At 41.1% G+C, this 6,000-nt stretch overlaps 1 long non-coding RNA gene across 1 annotated transcript; it reads left to right on the top strand.

Moving 5' to 3' along the window:
- The first annotated feature begins 473 nt into the window (after positions 1-473).
- On the top strand, positions 474-1,981 carry LOC141009478 (uncharacterized). The gene is made up of 3 exons (XR_012180142.1): positions 474-558; positions 693-960; positions 1,819-1,981. It is a non-coding gene; the product is annotated as an uncharacterized lncRNA (long non-coding RNA).
- Positions 1,982-6,000: the final 4,019 nt, after the last annotated feature.

Here is a 6,000-nt window from a genome sequence, read left to right as displayed (position 1 = left end):
TTGAGATTGTTTTAAAGCCTCCAGATCACAACTTGTCTCATTTCAGGGAAGGATCCTCGACTGTGAGAAGCAGCTGCTGACCTGCTACATGTCACAGTTTGGCAGAACAGGTCACCTGCTCTCTTCTACCTGCCCTGTCTCCAGCATCTCTCAGCCAATCAGCCACACACCTGTTCACACAGCTGCGCCTCATCACTAATCTACCAGGTATATATACTCCAGCTCAGAGACATTCATTGCCACATTGTCCTTTGCAGCTATGCAAGACTCTCCAGCTCTCTTCAGACTGATCACCTGTTGCTGAGCCTGCCTGCTGCCTTCTGTCCCCAGCTCTCAGATCTTCTGCTGCTCCCTCAGAGACTGTTTAGCCTGTGGCTGCCTGCTGGAGACTCTCCACTGCTGAGCTGCCGACTGAGTTTCCATTCTGCTCCCTGTGGCTCGGAGACACTCGGGGTTGCTGAGTCTGCTATTGTGTTTGACATTCACTCTGGAGACACCCAGCAGCGTCTCTCCCTCAGTTTCTCTGAGCTGACCTGGAGGCCGACTTGGGGACCATCCGTAAGTTACTCTATCGTGGCATGAAAATGAGGATTTATTAGACTGGCACTATTTTAAAAAAAACCCTCTCTATTCACTACTATGTAATAAAGTGTCTTAATGACTTTCAATAAGAGTTTTGTGTGTTTTTTAAGTCAGGGTCATCCACTTTGATGTAGACTTGGACCGGAACTTCTTTTCTATGATGATCTGAACGTGGATCGACTACAACATGATTGTTTGCCTGCTGACCATCAGATTTAGGCCCCTAAAAGCCAAACATGCTGTTATATTGACACAGCACAGTGTTCACCGACCAGGGGGCGGGGCCTGACACAAGGCGAAGTACCCGGATGAGCCGCCGCTGTATAAAGCGGGCGAGCAGCGCGGGCTTCCTGTCAGAGTGACGCTGCTGGAGAACAGGTGACTGGTCACTGCACTGAAACACTTTCATCACTTGACTCAGTGATTCAGGTGAAACTGATCAAACTTCATGGAGACGATGTTTTTAACATTTTATGCTTTTTAAAATTATTTATATATATATATATATATATATATATATATATATATATATATATATATATATATATATAATTTTAAAAAGCATAAAATTACATTACATTACACATTACGTGTTTATTTTAATAAATGGCAATCATTTTTTTCATCCATATATTTCTAAATGCATAGGAACTTGATACATTTTGTCACAAAAAACATGTCCTTCAGTGTGACACATTATTCTGATTTTTAATTGGGCAATTCCACGAACAACTATTTAATTGAAGGACCCCATTCAAATCCGTGTTACTGAAGCCTCCTATGAAGACAATGACATTCAAGTTCTTGTCTCAGCATTATTCAAGTATTTAACTTTTTCCGAACCACTATGAAAGTGTTCGGTTTTGTTGTCCTTTGGTGTGACGTCACTAAATTATATTTTTCAATTAAAAACTGTTGGTTAAACTACATAATTATGGAAAATTATACAACTGCTAACTGCTAAAGACAGATTAGCTAGGAGTAGCATGGTCATTAACTCACACAAAAGGCTGAAATGTCCTTTAGTGTGACAGAAGGTCTCTTTAAGAAGCATTTTAAACAATTAAATAAGATTTTTTTAAAACAATTTTTATTCCCTTGATCATTTTCAGTGTTTTTAAATGCAATAGCTACATTAATTAAAATATTTTCGGTTTTTGTTGAAAATTTGTACTGTTTTAAAGTGTCATGAGAAAAAAGTAGCCTACTAATTTTTTATTTTTTATTTTTTTTTAGACAAAGAATTGAAGAAAAATGAGTGGGAGAGAGAGGACACAGAAATATATAGAGAAAATTAACAGGGATCCACACAGAAGAGGAAGAAGAGCGTGAGGATAAGGAGAGGAGGAGGAAGAAGAGAAGAGGAGAGAAGTCAAGGTGAAGAGGAGGAGCAGAAAAGGAGGAGTAAAGGAGCAGGAGGAGAACTACTGTATTAAACAATTGAATAATATGAAATTAAATGAAAGAAATAACATTAATTAAATTAAGACAGTTGTTGGTTATCTGGTGAAAAATGATTGTTTTGTTTTTTAAAAACATGATTGATATAAACGAAATGTTCTTTCCCCCCTAACACACTTTTAAACTTGCTTGTTTCAAATATTTGCTCTGTTGAGTAGTCAGTTAAGTTAGGTGAAAATTATTATATTTTGTTTTGTTTAAAAATATGGTTGATATTGTTTGTAAAAAAAAGAATATTCTTTCATCTCTGACATTTACAAAGTTAAATAAAAAATATTTCAATGTAACACCTCTCAATTTCTCTTTAATGACTACTAATGACTACTATTTCTGTCCTTTAGTGTGACAAAATGTCCTATGGTGTAACACACAAAAGAACCAAAAATGTTTTTGTATGTCAAAAAATTTCTTTAAAAAAGGTTAAGTATTGCATTAGGGGATACATAATCATCATTCACCTTGAATTATAATTTTTTGAACAGTTCAAAGTTGGACTTGCATTTATTGCATTTATTGAAAACTTCAACAAGTCATGGGGAAAAAGTAGTGTCATTCATAATTTCTCATCAAATAAATAACACTATATGAAAATAAGTGTCTCACAACTGAGATGTATGAGAATCTGTCTCATGCTATTTGTGTAGTATTTAAGGTTTTTTTCCTTAATTTTTTTACGTCACATCAGACAGATCTCAGACAGCCGGAAGCTGCTGCGAGTCAGGGGCGGAACGCTATTGGCTACAACAACAAGCCCCGCCCCTTTCTCTCTCTTCAGCCGGAAGGTTCAGCTCATCTGATTTTAAGACTTTTCACTCTTTAGTGTTGATGTTGTTAAAATATGAAAAGGAGTTTTTAAAAAATGAAAATGGGGAAAAGTTCATATGATCTGTGGTTTAAATTACCTACTTTAAGAAGCACTGTCACGTCTTTTATTTTGAAAGACAGCCCTTATTTTACTTGACATAAAAAATACATTTATTTTAGAGCACTCTCTCTCTCTCTATCGGCCGATGTGTGTCTCTGTGTGTGTGTGTCTCTGTCTCTCTCTATCAGCAGATGTGCCGGTGTGTGTGTGTGTGTGTGTGTGTGTGCGTGCGTGTCTCAATGAAACTCACTCAGCGCTGATGGTTTCAGTGAATGATAAAAACACAGGAACATGACCAGAGTCAGCTTCATCACCCAGCAGCTGCAGCTTCTGTCATCTACACACTGATTAGACCCTGAATCCTCCTGTTTAGTTGCAGACACACTAAATGCAGTCTGTGGTCTGGGTTTACTGCTCAGTGGACCCGTTAATGTTCTGACAGCAGGACGAGCCTCACTTCTGTATTTATGAGTGAATTGAACCACGCCCCTATTCGCTGCTGGTTATAGGGGCGCGGTTACATCCACGGCACCACGCCCCTATTCGCTGCTGTTATAGGGGCGCGGTTCCGTAAAAGCACCAAGCCCCTATTCGCTGCTGGTTATAGGGGCGTGGTTCACTGGCAGGGGCGTGGCTCAATAGCAGACAGCAACGTGACGTCACGTTATGCTGAGCTGTATAGGGGCGCGGTTCCGTGCACGGCACCACATACCTGTGATCACTTACCTGTGTACACTTCAGGAAAAGTCGAAACAGACAGAAACACAAATAAACACGACATTGTTTACAGTGTGTTCAGTGTTCTTTCTTATTGTGAAAGGTCAAAGGGGAGGAAGTCTGAATGTGATGAAGAGGTAAATCTCTGCTCTTCATAGCAGCTTCCTAAATCCAGGAGTCCTCCTGCCGACTGAGCGGACTTTAAAAAAACACAGACAAACTTCCCACATTTCAACCCACAAAGACACATTTCATGGCCAAACACCAGTAACGTGGTAGCAGGTTTTGTCTTCAGCATCTCATATGAGGGAAAAACCCGCCTCGATACGTAGAAGAGCGTCTGTCATCCAGTCTGTACGACCGACTCTTCGTCACACGTCCGCCCGAAAAACAGCGTCTGTGCCCGGTAGAGAGAGCCACGCAGCTCCCGCTGTTCACTGGCGGTTATTAAAAGTGAAAACTTGACCTCACAATGTCTTTGTCGCCTTCAACCACCATCGTGTTGTTGCAGTTTCTGTCTCTGACAACTTGTATAGAGAATAAAATCACCATGTTTCATGAGGAAACGTCACCGGGCGGTCAGCCCTCCTGACCGAGTCTTCAGTGAACTTCCCCCCGGAGAACAGCGTCCCTCTCCGGGTGTGTGAGCCAGAGGGAGAGACTTTCAATTGAATATTTTTACATTATATTTCTTCTTTTACTTTAAAGGATTTGAATAATTCTTCCACAGTCTAGTTTGTAGTAATGAGAAGGCGCAGTTGGTGGAGAGAACCAGAATACACACATAGAGGACGCGAGCGTTGTGGATGTTCGGGTTCGTCCTAATGTGATGTGTGATGCTGTGTCCAAATTCAGGGGCTGCAGCCCACGAAGGGCGCATTTGAAGGCCAATTACGTCACAACGCTGCGCGAAGGCTGCTCCACATGCAGCCCACACATGCAGCCTTCCCCACCCTCGTTCAGGAGGACGCACCGCTACTGTCCTTCGTGGCCTCACATATCCCAAGATCCTTTGCGCACCGCTGCTCAGTCCCGAAACAGAAGAGGAAGCAAGAGAAAATGGCGACATCAAGTGGCGCAGACATGACATTTAAATTTAAGTAATGGGTTTATACTCGGTTTTTACTCATTTGAACATCCAACGCCAGATATGTTAAACTTCAAGAGACTATAAAACCTCCAAAGTTTAACTTTCAGTTAAAATACGTGACGCTGGTAATGCTATGGTAAATATAGCTGTTATTCACCAATGGGTTCATGTTTATTTTGTAATGTTGATAATTCAATTCAGATTTGACACATTGTACACACACAAATAAATGTACACGTTTGAAAGATTTGAACCAAAACAGACTTTAATGCATGAACACCTGGTGACGCAACCAGGAAACACTCCGAAGGCTGGACCGACCCATTTAACAGCGGTGGACGAGGCCTTCAAGGTCTCTGAAGGACCCGGGCTCCGTGGGCCGCAAAGGCCGCGTCCTTGAAGGCTGCAGCCGCTGAATTTGGACACAGCCGATGTGTACTACCCGCCTTCCTCCAGTTAAAGTTGAAGTAAACCCGTTCTTCCTGAGATACCATGACTCCAGTGTGAGTTACTACAAATTAATGTAGGAAAAACTTAACATCACCACTAAACTCACTTCCTTGTCTTTTAGTTGTGGATATCTCAGGAACATGAACAAATACATTTTCTACATAGAAAGATCTTTTTAGAGGGACAAATAAACATTGTAACTGTGGTGTGATGCTTTATAAATGAAAGAAAAACACTTTATTTATTGATCAGATTTACACTGAAACATTGTACAAACTTCCAAACACATGATGCTGATATTCAGCCGACAGACGCTGGATGAGGCTGATAAACAGCTTCATCACATCAGTGCAGATTAAAACATCTGGACCAAAGAAAGTCATTATTGCTGTTGTGTCTGAGCGTGTAAGACAAAGACACTGAGTTCAAGTTGTCACTTTCAATAACCGCGTGTCTTTTGGGTTGAAGTGTGGGACGTGTGTCTTTGCAGTGGTTTTAAATCTGCCCGGTGACAGACTCACTTCACTGTGTGAGACGGCAGGAAGCTGCTGATGTCACAAACAGAGAGTTTTCACCACGGTTTGACCTCCTCATCACATGTGTATATATGTATATATATATATATTAATTTCACTGCACTTTGCTGCTTTTTGCACTCTGGTTAGACTGAATTACAATGACGATAAAGTTGAAACACAAGGGAGGCAGGGAGGTGGTCAGAACCGGCACCGTCAGTGAGACTTAGTGTCCCAGTTTGAGAAAAGGTGAGGACCCAAACACAGAAACACAAGGGAGGCAGGAGGATGAGGAACAAAAGCAAGCGTCATTAAACCAA

The sequence above is a fragment of the Pagrus major genome, chromosome 1, assembly GCF_040436345.1.
Source record: "Pagrus major chromosome 1, Pma_NU_1.0".
NCBI classification, from domain to species: domain Eukaryota; kingdom Metazoa; phylum Chordata; class Actinopteri; order Spariformes; family Sparidae; genus Pagrus; species Pagrus major.
The sequence above is the reverse complement of the archived record's forward strand: the minus strand, read 5'-3'. Positions and strand labels throughout refer to the sequence as shown.